Source organism: Anabrus simplex, chromosome 1, assembly GCF_040414725.1.
Source record: "Anabrus simplex isolate iqAnaSimp1 chromosome 1, ASM4041472v1, whole genome shotgun sequence".
NCBI classification, from domain to species: domain Eukaryota; kingdom Metazoa; phylum Arthropoda; class Insecta; order Orthoptera; family Tettigoniidae; genus Anabrus; species Anabrus simplex.
In genome coordinates this window covers 771,759,408-771,776,227 of record NC_090265.1, presented here as the reverse complement: position 1 = coordinate 771,776,227, position 16,820 = coordinate 771,759,408, and positions in this window count along the sequence as shown.

The window sequence follows — 16,820 nt, the reverse complement described above, 5'->3', positions numbered from 1 at the left end:
AAACATTGTGGGCGGGTGTTTTCATTCCCCTAACGCCTAGAAACTTCCGCGAGAGTATATAAACTGCTGATTTTAGGGTCTCCGGGCCACTTCTGTTCCATCTTTCAGTGTATTAAGTACATAGCAGGAGGCGGGAAGCGCCTCTTTCCTCGGCGGCGGTCAACAATAAGGTAATGGCCGATTAATAAATTCTTTCTTTTCTTGCTCAGCAGTTTAACTTTCGGGGCGGGTTCTAAGCGTTCAACCATGTAACCTTTTCCTAAAATGTAAAAACAACTGGTATCTATTCTATTTTAAAACGACATATCGGGATAGAGAGTGCTTAACCCTCTCGAGCTCCCACTCACATCGTCTTGAGGTGAACTTATTCTCTCAACCAATTCTTCCGTAATGTAATGTAAATTGCTATTAAGTCACCTCTGTAGTATGGGATTAGCCCTTGTAATAACGGCCTAGTGTCAAAGTAGGTTTTAAAATCAAAGTGTATTAGGAGTGCAAGTTCGCCTCCTCTCAAATTGTTTTAGAGGTCATTCAATTAACCTGCTTTTCATTTAATAGACCTCAGTAGATTGGGTATTTTACCCCTGTGTTTATGTCCGTTGAGGACAACTTGAAGGTGGAGTTTGGTGTGGCCTAGGAGAGGCTTAAATTAAAGAGCGTGTGGCTCTTTTGGAAACGGAGTGTTGTATGCCTCAAGGAGGCTTTACTGTGTAATTTGGAGCAAGTGCTCCAGGGTTTGATTGGGGTCTTCTGCCCCTTTGTTAAAATTTGTATATCGGAAAGTTGGGTTAGTTGCTCAAAAATTGTGAACTCAGGGCTCGAAGCCCAAACTCTGTAATCCCTGTAATTGTACATTTCAAATTGTGTTTCGGCTACTAAGTATCTGTTCTTTGTTATTACTTAATATTGAAAAGGAAATATAACCTTGTTAACTTTTACATTAACTTTGATTCCGTAGTTTGAGACCCATTCACGCCCGCACCTTCTTACACCTCTACCTACCACCAAAACACGGTAACAATAATAATAATAATAATAATAATAATAATAATAATAATAATAATAATAATAATAATAATAATAATAATAATAATAATAATAATGTTCTGGACCATCGTCAAATGTGCGGACCGCGCTGGAAACGGGTCCTGGACGGGTAATGACTAAGAATGCAGCCCGGCGGCGGGTTCAGTATCGCCAAGGCACCCAAGACGACACCACGCTGGATCTCCTAAAGGATTTGATCCACATTAAAGTGCTTTTAGGAAAAGATGACAAAGATTTAGGGACCCAACTGACCGGCTGGAATACCTGGACCTAGCCCGGGAAGTACGAAATCGATTGCTGGAAAAAAAGATTGAAAAATGGGAGGAAACTTGCCGTAATCTATTAGAAAACGAGTCAGATCATGAATTTTGGCGGATTCTCTCAGAAAACAAGTCAGATTGCGAATTTCGGCGGATTATATATAAAACAATAAGCATTCAACTCTAAATTTCAGCATAATACCGTAGCGAAGCACGGGTATCTTGCTAGTTTATCATGTTATTAAAACCCTAAGTAAATGATTTGTTTCATTTGAAAGGATTAATATGAAAAAAATTCGTTCAGTGCCTATGTCAACCACCGCTTGTGAACGAGGTTCCAGCGTTGCTCATCGCATCAAAACAACCGAAAGAAATCGCTTGTTGGTAAACACTTTGCAGGCTCTGATGGCTATTAGAATCAATGGATCCTTTAAGATTGTAGGATGCAGTTACCATTGCTGATAAATGGGTCACCTCTGGGCATCATTTGGCAGATCAACGCTACTCACTGAAGAAGAGCAGCGAGGAGAAACACAACCTCAGAATTTTTCTTTGAGGTGAGTTTTGTTTTATTATCTTTGTTATCCTGTAATAATTTCCTTTTATTTAAAATGGATCTGCATTTTCATTTTAAAGATTTTAAATTAGCCTACTTAAGATTTTCCAAGGTACCTCCATGACACAGTTGGTAGAACATTGCCCTCCCACCATTGCTCCGGTGGTTGAAACACTTATCACTCCATGTGAGATTGGTGCTGGACAAAGCGGAGCTGGAACAACTTTATTCAGGTTTCTCCTGTCATCTCTCATCTCAACAACACTTTCCACAATCTCTTCATTTTTCATTCATTAATCATTGTCCAGAGGACATTTTATTTCCTCAGCATCAGTTACGTGCTTCATTCATTCACTTTTTTATTTCTTCACTTATGATCTTCCAAATGAATGCACTGTTCGCAGGATTTCTTTCAGAAAAAATCTTCTGGGGGCATATTTCGTACCTTGGGGATGGGGTACAAAGATAGGACAAAAATGATGGACTATACAATGTTTATAAATTGTATCTTTTATTTAGTTTATTAAATTACATTTTGTTTACAGTTCTACTCCCCTTGCCGCTATGGGATTCCATGGTCACAATGTGCAACGACCCAGTATCTGTTGTAGATAAATTATTGCTCAACATTGCAACTCATAAGGTCTGCCACCAGCTGTGCTCAAAGGAGAGGGAGAGACAGAGATGAGTGCCTAGACTTCCGAAATTCACGTTGACTTTTTCCAATGAATACGCATAGGGTTTCAGTGAAATTGCACCTAGTTCGCAGTGCCTACTTGTTACTAGTAATTTTATTGAACTTTGTAATGACTAACAGAAAAAAAATGTAATTGCCTACAAGGAATAAGTTTCCAATAATTATCATTCTTATTATAACAACAATATTCAAGTAAAACAGATTTAAAAGGTACATTTTCCTGGGAGAGGGGGTAATTTACTTACAGGAAATTAAATGGGAGCCCTCCCCCGCCGAGAACTGCCTGAAATAAACACTAGTAGTTAAGCCCTATGATCCTTCTCCCCCCACTGTTATTTTCTGATTTTTCACCCTGGTAACATTCTTGCCTTCTTCCCTTGCCTCTGCATGCTCTACCCGCATGCCCATGTTCATAGCCTCAACCCCACCACCTCATTAGATCCTCTCCTCTCCTGGAGACTATACTGTATTTTGTTGAGGAAGACTTTCTCCGGGTGTGGAACTACAGAGAGATTATTTAGCCTTAGTAGACTTCAGTTATTGAACTCAATAAGCAGATGACAATGTAGTTCTAGGATTACTTACAAACAATTTTGAATGCATTTAACTAAGGTAAGGAAGCAGTTTTACGTTTTAAATCTTTTAACTGTTTCAATCATCAGTCTCAATGCATTTTGAAAACTATTTTTTATTAGCATTTTCCTTTAAATCTGAGCATATAATTAGCCTTTTCACCAAATTTCACAATCATCAGTCCTGAAATACAACAGGAATTCTTTGTCCATCTTTTTTGAAAAATATATCAAGGATACTTTTTCTGGTAAATAATGAAAGATCCAAATTAACATTTTTTAAGTTTCTGTTGAGCTGATCCGATTTTGCAAGTTAATATAATCACAGTCATTAATTCATTCTTTTATATTGCAAAAATTAATCATTCCTAACAAGTAGGCATACAGTCATACAAACTGATGATCTAGATTTCTAGAACTATGTTGTTCCAAGTCCCATTTATGTCATTTTACAATACAAGTGATTTCATTTTAGGGCAGTCAATTTATACCTTATTTATTATCGGAGGCCGACCTTGTGGCTTTATTAGGTTCCTTTGTAATTATAAGACGTATTAACGAACATACCATTCCAAACATTGGAAGTTAATAGGCCACAGGGAGGTGATGGTGATGGACATAGAACAAAATGGCTTAGAGAAATAGATTTATTTCGGAGGTGAAGGACATAGAAAATTTGTATTAGTTATATTCATTTTGACAAATAAGTGTAATACTCTACTATTATCAGTTTCTGACATTGTGACGTACCCACTCAGCCCACAGATGTGCGACAGTATTATAACGTGGCGGGTCACTTTAATAGTAATATAAATAAATGATATCTCATTGTTTCTCAATAAACAATATCCCATGGGCGCCAGCCTTCAAGCTTATGGCTTGAAAACGATAGTTGATAATTAATAATAATAATAATAATAATAATAATAATAATAATAATAATAATAATAATAATAATAATAATACGTCATGAGACTCAAAAAACTCCCAGGGGTAGGGTGACGGGACACTAACCATTAAGTACACTAACTTGGAATTTAAGGATCATCAATAATCATTTCATAAAATACAAATTAAAACAGCTATTTATAAGGATGAAAAACGTGACGTAACGGCGTATTAACGAAATCTGAACTTACGGAAGCAAAAGAAAAATTGAATGAAATTAACCCTAAGAAAATGAACTGTTGCGCGAAGACTTGCAGTAACTTATGCCATAAGCTCACCATTTGTAGACTCTGTTGTATTGAAGCTGATGATCGATGGATCTCTCGTACCGGCTGCCTCATCTGTTGTCGGATTCCAGTCCTACGTCTGCTTCATGCATAATACACTAGCTGTAATATGACTTTCCTGCCTTTAACACCTCCTACTGTACTCCTTACATAAAGTCGTAATGAGTCCTAATTTTAAAAGCAAAACCACCATGGGTTATGTTCATGGAGAGAATACACTGGTATTCTTCCGTATTACGGAACAGTAGCGTAATTAAATTCATAATAAAAGCTCTTCTCCCCTATACTAGTCAAAACCGGTCTCCTGTTGACTACCTCTCGTCATTGAGAAAACAGGTCCCAATGAGAGAGTAACTTTTGAGTAGTATATACTCAGATGCGAAGTGAACTAAGTTAAAATCTTCTCCGATGTGCAGACGTAGAATCGTAGTAAGAATGTCTTCCAAGAGTGTCTCTGTGTCTCAGAGTAAGAATAAGAATGTCCGAATACGAGTGTCCTCTCCAGCTCTTGTCGGCGGGTATATAGCCGTCAAAAGTCTCCCTCCATCAGCCATATCACATGGTCCAGTAAGATTCGAGGTCTCATCCCTTCTCCTATGTATTGCTGTGAATCCACCACGTTACTTCATTACAGCCATTCAAATAGGCTGAACTTTCCCGCTGAAATATAGCGTCAGGTAGCGAAGTTCGAAAAGTCGGCGTTCATAATGTTCCAACTGTCTCTTCAGAAAGTGGAGAGGGTAAGGTCTCTCGTAACCTTGATGACGTACTTTTCCTGGAAATGGGCTGAAATTAGCCTGCTGACTCCGTTCACCTCACAACGGCTATTGGAAAATTTACTGCAAGCTATTAATATGAATGATGTTTAAATACTTTACCCAATATGTGATTCGTTCAGAATACGTTATAGCCGCGATACAAAGAAATGAAATGATGCGAAATGGATGATTAAAACCCCATATATACATATTAATTTAAACATGACCTATCAGTGATTAAATACGTTACCGTGTTTTGGTGGGTCAGCAGAGGTGAAAGAATGTGCGGGCTGGAATGGGTCTAACTACAATGCCGAAAGATGAATTAAAATTTCAATAAAGGTTATATTTTCAATAGACAACAAAATTCAACAAATTTTTACATAGAATTTGAAAGCTTAACAAGTCAACAGCTATCCAATAATCAGGCACAAGACCAGAAAAGCAAGGATTTAGAGACAAATGAATGATCTGGGCTTCAAGCTCCACCTTTTACAATCTCTGAGCTCTCAGCTCACAACCACAAAATACCAAAGGGCAGAAAACCCCTAATTACATTGAGCACTTGCTCCCGCCTAGTAATATCAAGCCTCCTAGAGGCACCTTTCAAAATACCAGCTTGTTAAAACCTAAGTGGCGTTAAGCCGATACACAGGGGCTATTCCCATATTATAGAGGTGACTCGTATAAGAAAAATTTTAACACATTAGGGGAGAGAAGAAAATCGGTTATGAAAACGTAGTTACCTCAAATCAAAATGAAGGGGAGCTCGAGGGTGTAAAGCACTCTCTATCCCCGATTTACATTTAAATTTAAAGATATATGAAGTCTTACAAAGATGGAAAATTTACATATTTTAAGTTATAGGTTACATATTAAAGGTTTCGAACCTGCCCTGCGGGTTAAACTACTGAGCTAGCAAGGAAGAAAGAAAGATGTTAAACGGCTATTACCTTGATGAAGAGCTGCTGGCGGATGAAAGAGGCGCTTCCCGCCTCCTGCTATACACTAAGCTAGATGTTATACGAGTGGCGGAGAGCCAGGAAAATCAGCAGTTTTTATACCCTCGTGGAAGATTCGAGACTTTTCATGAATGATCAAGACACACCCACAGTCGTTTATTGGTCGACTAAAATTTACACATCAAATGTGAAGAAGAAGGACACGATTGGTCCAAAATTAATTAAAGAAATTCGGGATTGGCTAAGTTCAAAACTGGCGGAAAGAAAGATTTATATTGCCAACCTACAAATGAAAGAACGAAATTTAGATATAGGAAAACTTATGAGTATAAAATATCTTCAAGAAAAGTTCCATCACTTCGCACCAGGGTGCATGATCACAGTTTTTGGTAGAGACATCTGTGAGAGAATGTCCACACTACTTGATAATTAGTAAACAAACACAATTCGAAATTAACACAGTGACATCTTCTGATAAATGGCTGAATTAATTCAGTTTTAAAGTTCAGAGTTTCAGCTGTAGAGGAGTACTTTAAGGCGGAAAATTCAAATGTGCGGCGTATAGGTGTACCAACCGGTACAGACCTTCCCCTCCCCCCAAAAGTCCTTCTAAGGTGTGACACAGAAGAATGTTGAATAAAATTATTTTCCAAAACAAAGGTCCAAGTTTGTTTAACCCAACTTGAAGAAAATTTTTTGCTTCCCTGGTGATAGATTTGTTGAAGTACATGGAAGAAACATAAATAGATGAAATAGTTACTTAATGTTGAATAGAAGAAGAATTTTGAAGAAAGAAAAAAATCGAAGTCTTTTCGTTGATAACTTGTTAGACTCCAGATTTAGAGTGTCTTGTTTGTCGTAGAATACCAGGTACATGTTGTTACGTTTAACGGCAAGACCAGCCGCCGCTGCCAAAGTCCAGTCGAGGACGCCCGGACCCCTCAAGTACCCTGAGAAACCTCTCTCCCGCACTATGAGAGGGGTAGTCGTGGTGAAGGACGCCGCAGATGTGAAGTTTGTTTACAGTCCCCAGATAAGCTTGCGGGTGGTGCGCCGCACTTCAGCCTGTGCCGGGAGATAGACTCCGGCGCGCCGTACACAGAAGGTCATCACGGTAGTGGAGTGGGCCCTTACCCCACCACTGTGGCGGTAAGGCGCCGAACGGCTGCGGGGCGCTGAAACAATAAAATCTCGGCGGCAGAATTGTTGTTGGAACTAGTGCTTGGAGGAGAGGCTGAGGGGCCAGCGGCTTAGAATTTTTTTCTTTAAACCACTGGTATGGTTTAGAAGGAAACGGGGAGCTTGGTAATGGCCGTACGGGAAAGGACAGCAGAATAACCGGCGGGTAAGTTTTTACATACATATACAAGGTAGATGAGGGAACAAAGGGCAGAAGGACTAACATTAATAGAAGATATAACCTTTACACCGTTGGAAGACACAGATGGCAAGTTAGCAATTACATTATACAGGTTTCACCTGAGACAGGCGAACCCTAAAGATCCTCTCAGTGGGTGGATTGCTTACTAATAATGTCACCGGGGTTAAGCAATCCAAAACGGTGCACGGCCCATGAAATCTGGGGGCAAGCTTGGTCTCCTACCTTTAAATTGGTGGGCCTCCGTCTACGATCATATCTTTCCCTAACCTTTTCATGAGAAATTTTAAGGTTGGCCTTAGCCTTCTTCCATAGAGCTCTAATATTATCTGGATCTATTGTCTCAGGTAGAATATCACTAAGAGACCAAAGGTTAGAGAGCGGCGTGTTGGGTACAAACTTAAACATCAAGGAAGCTGGAGTAAACTTATTACATTCATGAACCGCCGAATTCAAAGCGAAAGCTACCCAATGCAAGGACGTGTCCCACCTGGAATGATCATCATGATGATAGGCAATTAGAGCCGACCTAAGATTACGATTGACCCGTTCAGCTAGAGATGGTTGAGGATAGTATGCAGAAGTAGTCACATGAGAGATGGACAGATCAAAACAGAATTTACGGAAGAGATTGGAGGTGAAAGCTTTAGCATGGTCAGAAACAATATATTGACACGGACCAAAAGAAGCGAATATGGAATTTAAACACGAAATGGTGGACTGAGCGGTAGCCAGCTTAGTCGAAAAAAACCATGAAAATCTTGTGAAACCATCTACACACACAAGAATGAATTTATTGGCGTTCCCCTTTGATTGGGGGAAGGGCCCTACGTAGTCGATATAGAGGCGTTCCATGGGGCGCGACGCTTGATGGGAGGAAAATAAACCTAGCTTAGTGGACATGGTAGGTTTACTCAGCCAACAAGTTTTACAAGCTTTTACCAATTCACGAATTTCACCGTCCATACCTTTCCAAATGAACATTTCTGGGATCTTTTCTCGAGTTTTGAGGATGCCTAAATGCCCCCCTAATGGGGTCTCATAGTAGTACTTGAAGATCATAGGTACAAGAACAGCTGGAACCACAACTTTCATCTTCTGATCATGCCTCGACGGGCAACATAAAACACCGTTCCTCAATACATAAGGGACAACATGTTCCCCAGAAGAAAGGGTTTCCATAATAGGGGCCAGCGTCGGATCTTCACGCTGATATTTTTCAAGATCCCTAAACAACATGGGAGCATCCGTTAGTATGGCATTTACCCCAGGAGATATGGACTCGTGAAGTGAAGAACTGTCTTCCTGTTCAAGGGGCTCTACATCATTGGAAAACATACGGCTTAGTCCGTCAGCCACAACATTTTTAGTTCCTCTTATATGCCTAACAATAAATTGGAAGGCAGAAACTCTGATGGCCCAGCGGGCTATGTGATCAGTGCGACGCGGCCTACCTAAGACCCAACTTGAGGTTTGGTTATCTGTCTCCAAGTCGAACTTGACATGTTCCAGATAGAGGCGGAACTTTTCTAGAGCAAATAAGACTGCCAAACCTTCAAGTTCATAAACTGAACACTTGGCTTCTTGAGCCGATAAAGTTCTAGAGGCGTAGGCGATGGGTCGCCTCCCTAGTTCAGTCTCTTGAAGAAGGACTGCAGCCACCACCAACGACGACGCATCGGTTTGGACGATGAATTTCTTCGAGAAATCAGGCATGGCATAAACAGGGGCATTACACAGAGCTAATTTGAGATCTTCGAAAGCGGCTTGTTGAGAAGGCCCCCACTCAAATTTGACGCCTTTCCTACGAAGTAAGTTCAAGGGCGCCGCTCTATTAGCGAAGTTAGGAATAAATTTCCTGAAGAAATTCACCATGCCAATGAATCTGGCAATTCCTTTGATGTCGTTAGGAGGTTTGAAATCACGGATGGCCTGTGTTCGAGAATGATCCACAGCGACACCATCGGGCGACACAGTATGCCCTAGAAATGACATAGAAGGCTTAGCGAAGGCAACCTTGGACAACTTCACCGTTAACCCTGCCTTACGAAGGCGACTCAGGACCTCTTTCAGATGATCTAGATGTTCTTCAAAGGTCTCAGAAAATACGACGACATCATCAAGATAATGGTATAGATACTCAAATTTGATGTCGGAGAAGACCCTGTCTAGCAGTCTCGTAAGTACAGCTGCTCCCGTGGGGAGCCCGAAAAGCACGCGGTTGTATTCGTACACGTTCCAATCCGTGGCAAACGCTGTAAAATATTTGGATTCTTCAGCTAGAGGGATCTGATTATACGCCTGATTGAGGTCTAAGATGGTGAAGAACTTAGCTTTTCGAAACCATGAAAAGCAAGAGTGAAGGTCGGGAAGGGGCACAGATTGTAACACCACCTTCCGATTGAGAGCTCTATAATCAATCACAGGCCTGAAGCCACCTTGGGGTTTCGGAACTAGGAAAATAGGCGATGAATACGCCGACTTAGAGGGCCGAATTATACCATCTTTCAACATCTGATCTATGATCTCTTTCAGAGCCTTCATTTTAGGTGGAGATTACCTATAAGGTGGAAACCTAACAGGGATCGCATCAGTAATCTCAATCTTGTATTCGATAAGGTCAGTAACACCAAGAGTATCGGAGAAAACTTCTGGAAACGACTGACACAACTTATGAATACTATCGGCCTGCTCCTCAGGTAGATGTCTAAGGTCTAACAACATCTCATCCTGGGTAGGCGAAACAGATGAACATGACACAGAACTACATTTAAGTAAGGGGATTTTGAAATTACTAGTAAATTTGAAAGTCCACGACTTGCTCTGAATGTCGAGCACTAGACCGGTGTGCGACATGAAATCCGCTCCTAATATAATGGGGCAAGACAAATGCTTCGCCACAAACAGTTTAACTTTCCAGGTAAATTTAGCAATTCGAATTTTGGCATACAGAAAACCTAAATGGAGAAGTGTTAGCCGAAATGCATTGAACCGAAGACGAAAAAAAAATCAGAAAATTTACAAACAGATTTTAATTTGGAATACCATTCAGCCGAAATGATAGAACACACACTGCCAGAATCTAATAGAGCTGTTACCGGTTCATTATTCAATTCAATTTTGAGAAATGGTACAGGTGCGGGGGAATCCGCCGCAATCCTAAGACATTCTTTGGGACCTTCAAAAGATAAATTAGAAGACTGAGTTTTCCCTGAGATTTCGTCGGATTTAACCGGGGCTGAGCCTGAAGAAGGTGGGCACGCCGACTCAGCCGATGCCACTAGTCACTTTTGATTATTGGTGGAGGTTGCACCCGAAGTTGAGCAGATGGGAGTGCTATTAGAATTTGGGCAATTCTTGGCAATATGGGAAAAGGCGCCGCATTTAAAACAGCCTCGAGATGACCCTGCTCCATTATTTGTCCCGTTGGATCTGATCAAAGGGAACTTGTTCCGGAAATGGTCAGGCGACCCACAAGCATAACGTTTGCGGGGTGTGAGGGTTCGGCGAGGTGGAGGTCAAACCTTACCAGAAAATGGAGGGGGCTCTTTCACGACACGTAATGTGTCCGCATATCTAACTCTCTCGGCTGAGACAGCCATAGCTTCTAATTCGGCAAAAGTTTGCGGACGCGACGCAAAACACAAGTATGACCTGCAAGATGGTGAAATTCCTTCCATAATAGCTTGTACAATTTGATCTTCAGGAGGATGTAGAGCAAATAGCCTAGTATAGAACTTGGATGAAGTCTGCCAGGTTTTCATCCAATCGCTGTACTCTGTAATAGTATTTCTGTATTAGAGAGGACCTTGCCCTAGCCGGGATGAAGTTAGCTAGCAGGTGGGCACGGAAGTCTTCAATAGATGATTGTTCAGCAATGGCTCTTACTATTTTGTCTGATAGAACACCAATGGAATAGGGGTAAATAATCTGTAGGATTTGACACGGAGAGAGAGAAAATACAAGAGCGTGATCTTGGAATTCAACTAAAAACCTTAAGAATGCGATGACGTCATTCGTAGAATTAACGGAAAACTTAGAAGTACCCCTAAACAACATCGCTAAAGGATGAGGCAAACTACTGAACCCGGGTGACATAGTTGGTAAAGGCCTAAGGGGCGGAGAGGCTGTTTCAGAGGGTGCATTATTCAACACAATGGGTGGAATGGATGTGCGACGACCGGACTCAGTTTCTAATGGGGCAGATGTTTGTTGGACTCCTACAGATTTCCTACTTTCTTCCTCCGCGGGAGAATGCTCCTCGCTAACTACGTTTACCAGAGTGGGTTGGTCGGTTTTGGGGGGTACTGCCCCAGTTAACAAGAGGCTAACCTTACTGGACAATTTAGAAAGGTTTTCGAGGACAGCACTAGCCTCCTTCCCTTGAATGTCATTTAACTTACGAGACAATAGATCAGTAACCCTATTGTAAAAATGGAACAATCTAGCTTGCACACGTTTAAGTTGATTAGATGATGGATCACCCCCTTCAAAAAAACCAACTACTGATGCTAGCTCAGTAGCATTATCAGTGATCGTGGAGAGAGCGTCGTCAATATCTTTCTCCCCCAAGATGGGGATACTAATCGGCAAATCAAGAGAATCTTTAAGCTTGGTGGTATCGGCCGCAACCGTGCCTCCAGATTGAACATTTCTAATAGTTAATTCATAAATTAATTCCTCCTTGCGCAAATAGCCGGGATGGAGGACATCGCGAGGGCAGAGACCCAGATGAGCTCCTGTTGGTTTCTACGAGAGTAAGTGTCTACATTCAAAATTTAAGATTAGCCTGTGACCACTTTCTCTTCAGATTGTAAATATTATTTATAGTATTAATTAAGGGAAAAAGCGTCAAAAACTTTTACTTATAAAAGCTGGCCTCAGACAAGGTGATGGATGATCTCCACTGCTTTTCAATGTGGCTTTCAATTACATCATGAAATTCTGGTACCTGCCATCAAAAATGGAGCAAAACACTCGAATAAGTACAAACTACTTGGTATTTGCGGACGATTTAGCTCTCTTGGCCCTAAACTTGGAAGAAGGTCATGTCAAGGTCACCAGTGTAAACAAAATGCCCTAAAAATAGAAAACTGAGATCATGCCCATGAAACCCGTGAACGTAAATGAAGTCTTCATAAATGACCACCGGGCGAGTTGGCAGTGCGGTTAGGGGCGCGCAGCTATGAGCTTGTATCCGGGAGAGAGTGGGTTCGAACTCCACTGTCGACAGCCCTGAAGATGGCTTTCCGTGGTTTCCTATTTTCACACCAGGCAAGTGGTGGAGCTGTATCTTAATTAAGATCACGGCCACTTCCTTCCCACTCCTAAACCTTTGCTATTCCACCGCCGCCATAAGACCTATCTGTGTCGGTGCGACATGAAGCTGATTGTAAAAAAAACATAAATGATCCAAAAATGACCATAGTTCTGCAAATTAAATATCTAGGAAAAATCATCACACAACTTAAACGAGAGAGAAACATGGATAAATAAAACTAACAAAATGAGATCATCCCAATTAACGTATAATAAGAAAAGCCTATCAATAGACACTAACAAGGGAAGGGCGCGTACCGGCGAATATCGGATCTTACGTAAATTTTGCATACATGTTAAATGAGCCAAGAATAACACAATGGCCAAAACATTTATTTCCGAAGTTAACTCATGCAACCTACAGAGAGCATTTAATTTCTCAATTTGAATTCGCATGCTTAGCTTCACAGGACCACGGCGCGTGCTGGGTTGACTCGTCGAGGGACCGCGCCACTGATCTTTTCTGTTCCGTTAATAATTGAGTAGCACATCGCGAAAATTATGTTGTGGCATTAAGATAAATAATTTCATTCCTGCATTGATTGTGGGTCAATAAAGGCAATAGAATAAGATTGTTATGGTGAAAATAAAGGTTAATCAGTATACTAAAGGACGATAGAAACGAGAAAAAAAGTTGAAAAAGTCCACAGCCTGTTTCCAGTCATTTTACCGGGTCAGGAATGCAATGAATGAAGCCCCTATCTAGCGGCGAGGATAGGAATCGTGCCGGCTGCCGAAGCCTGTCACACTCCTCTGGGGCAGTGATTGAATGAGAGATGAAATGAAATGATATTGGAGAGTGTTGCTGGAATGAAAGATGACAGGGAAAACCGTAGTAACCGGAAAAAACCTGTCCCACCTTCGCTTCATCCAGCACAAATCTCATATGGAGTGACCGGGATTTGAACCACGCAACCCAGCGGTGAGAGGCCGATGCGCTTCCACCTGAGCCACGGAGGCCCCAGAAACTAAAGCAAGTTACTCTTTATAATTTCCACAGCAGTGATGCACGTGGTAGAAATGTTGTTGAAAGCATAAAGCAGATCTGCACCAACCACACGTAACGAAGTGAGGATAAGGGCGATATTGTACAGGATGCTCAAAGGCTCGCGGGGTTTTGGAGAAGTACTGGCTTTCGTACCAGGCGGATTTCCACATGGGACGAAAACGAGGAGACGACTGTCGGTGGTATGTCAGAGATTCACGTTTAAAGATGGTGTTTCTCTGCGCCGAAGCGATATCCAAATTCAATAATCGAAGAGTGTCAGATAATCTACGTACAAAGCCTTTCCATGCTCTAAACCCGTATACATTTAGTGGTTGACAGTAAGCTGTGGCACCAAGAGGGATTTTCATTAACTCTACGGTATCTTTATTTTGTGTAGGTGAAAATGAAATGGCCTATGGCTTTTAGTGCCGGGAGTGCCCGAGGACATGTTCGGCTTGCCAGGAGCAGATTTTTTTATTTGACGCGAATTGCGTGTCATGATGAGGACGAAATGATGATGAAGACGACACATACACCCAGCCCCCGTGCCAGCGAAATTAACCAGTGATGGTTAAAATTCCCGACCCTGCCGGTAATCGAACCCGGGACCCCTGTGACTAAAGACCAGCTCGTTATCCATTTAGCCACGTAGCCGCACTTTGTGTAGGTTTATGTCCAGAAAAGGAATCCAGAATGAGCGTTATTTTACCTGACGGTGAATTTTGCTTTAATACGCCATTAAACCATTTGTTCACTTGTATAGATCCCATTTTTCAAGGCTGAACCCACTTTGATCACTGTCTGCGAGGCCGTAGGACTCTAGAACATGAATATTTCTGCTGCTCCCATGGTTTCTACTATTTTGTTGCTCCTTTTTCGTCGTTACAGATACTAGTTTTCGCGACAGAATACAATTGCGCTTCTTAAGGTTACGAACCCACGTGTGGCATGCTTTAAAGCCCCCAGCATTATTCTTCATGAGCAACTTGGATACCCCACTGCTGAATGGTCACATTGTGAATTATTTCGTTTTGATGAGCAAAATCGATTTTTTTTTTCTGACAGTACGGGCTATTGCCCTCAATTTGTCGCGGTGTGTCCCTTTGTTCTTTACATGTTTTTACCACAAATATAAATCTATCTGCTGCCTCTGTGGTGTAGTGGTTAGCGTGATTAGCTGCCACCCCCGGAGGCCCGGGTTCGATTCCCGGCTCTGCCACGAAAGTTGAAAAGTGGTACGAGGACTGGAAGTGGTTTTCCGTGGTTTCCCACTTCTCCTCCAGGCGAATGCCGGGATGGTACCTAACTTAAGGCCACGGCCGCTTCCTTCCCTCTTCCTTGTCTATCCCTTCCAATATCCCCATCCCTCCACAAGGGCCCTGTTCTGCATAGCAGGTGAGGCTCGCCTGGGCGAGGTACTGGTCATACCCCCCAGTTGTATCCCCCGACCAAGAGTCTGAAGCTCCAGGACACTGCCCTCGAGGCGGTAGAGGTGGGATCCCTCGCGAAGTCCGAGGGAAAAACCGAACCTGGAGGGTAAACAGATGATGATGATGATGATGATGATGATGATGATGATAAATCTTTCTTTTGTCATGGTGAAACTCTTTTTTCCACCGACGAAAACGAAAGCGGGACCCGCTTACCACTTCTCCAGTACTGAGCAACCTTCCTTTTAGTCAATACCTGTAAGTTCGTTTTTAGCGTTCCCTGCTTGGCTATAACATTTTACCAAATATTCGTGATCGGAATCGTTTGCTTCAGGATCACGTGACATGTCATTTGAGGTAGAAGTGAGTCATGGCATGCTGTCTATGTAAACGTCATCATTTTTGTCACAGCTTCTGATGACATCTGTAAATATGAGTAAGTAAAGAAATAAACAGAAGCTCTGAAACAGATGCAAAGCAGCAGATAAACAGACTCAACAACATCAAGTTCTAGAACGCTCTTCCACACGCTAAAAAGATAAAAATAAAATAAGAAACTTTGCCTATGTTAATTGAATATCCACAGCCTGTTTTCAGTCCGGGTCAGGATTGGAATGAATGAAGCTCCCATCTAGCGGCCAGGATAGGGAATGTGCCAGCTGCCGAACCCTGTCGCACTCCTCTGGGGCAATGGTTAATGGCTGACAGATGAAATGCAATGATATTGGAGAGTGTTGCTGGAATGAAAGATGGAAGGGCAAACCGGAGTATCCGGAGAAAAAGCTGCCCCGCGTCCTCTTCGCCCAGCACAAATTTCACATGCAGTGACTGAAATTTGAACCACGGAATCCAGCGGCGAGAGGCCGGCGCGCTGCCGCCTGAGCCATGGAGGCTATCCTATGTCAACTACCATTATACAACCAACCACTAGTCCCATACAATATCAGCGTGGCCTCAAGAAGGCCAACTAGATAGACCTCAACTCAGCTGCTGGACAGTGCGAGTTGCGGGTAGGTTATGGAGTAGCGGCCTCTCGCCGTGTGAACTCAGCACCCGGTGCAGTTCTGCGTAGCCGAGCGCGCTAATTCAAACACACGAACTTTAACGCTTTCTGTAGGTCCTACCAGTTAATTTCCAAACGAAGTTTTCTGGCCTTATGTTATTATTGGCTTATGTAACGTGTGTGCAAAATTTACGTAAGATCGGCGATTCCCTGGTACGCGCCTTTCCCTTGTAAGGTCAGAACTTGCATAAATACAAAAATACCAGGTCGAAGTAGCCTGGAGAATCCTACCTAAAGACACTATCTGACCCAATCAACGGCACATCTCGTATTCTTATCACATATTGTGACTGCCAAGAAACTGGAATTTACGACAACTAGCGATGAAAAATCTCGGAAAGAAGGCAGGAGGACAATGGATCCATGAATTTCAGCAAGATCTCAAAGCAGTTGCACTCGGGTTAGCAGAAAACAAAAATAAATATCAACACCCTTCTTAAGATTAACATTCAGCAGAAATGACGCATAGAAGGGCTACAGCGATTTCAGACGAACTGAGAAAAATTACGATCGGAACGAATGAAAAAGTACTGGTAGCGGTGATTTCTGTTTTAA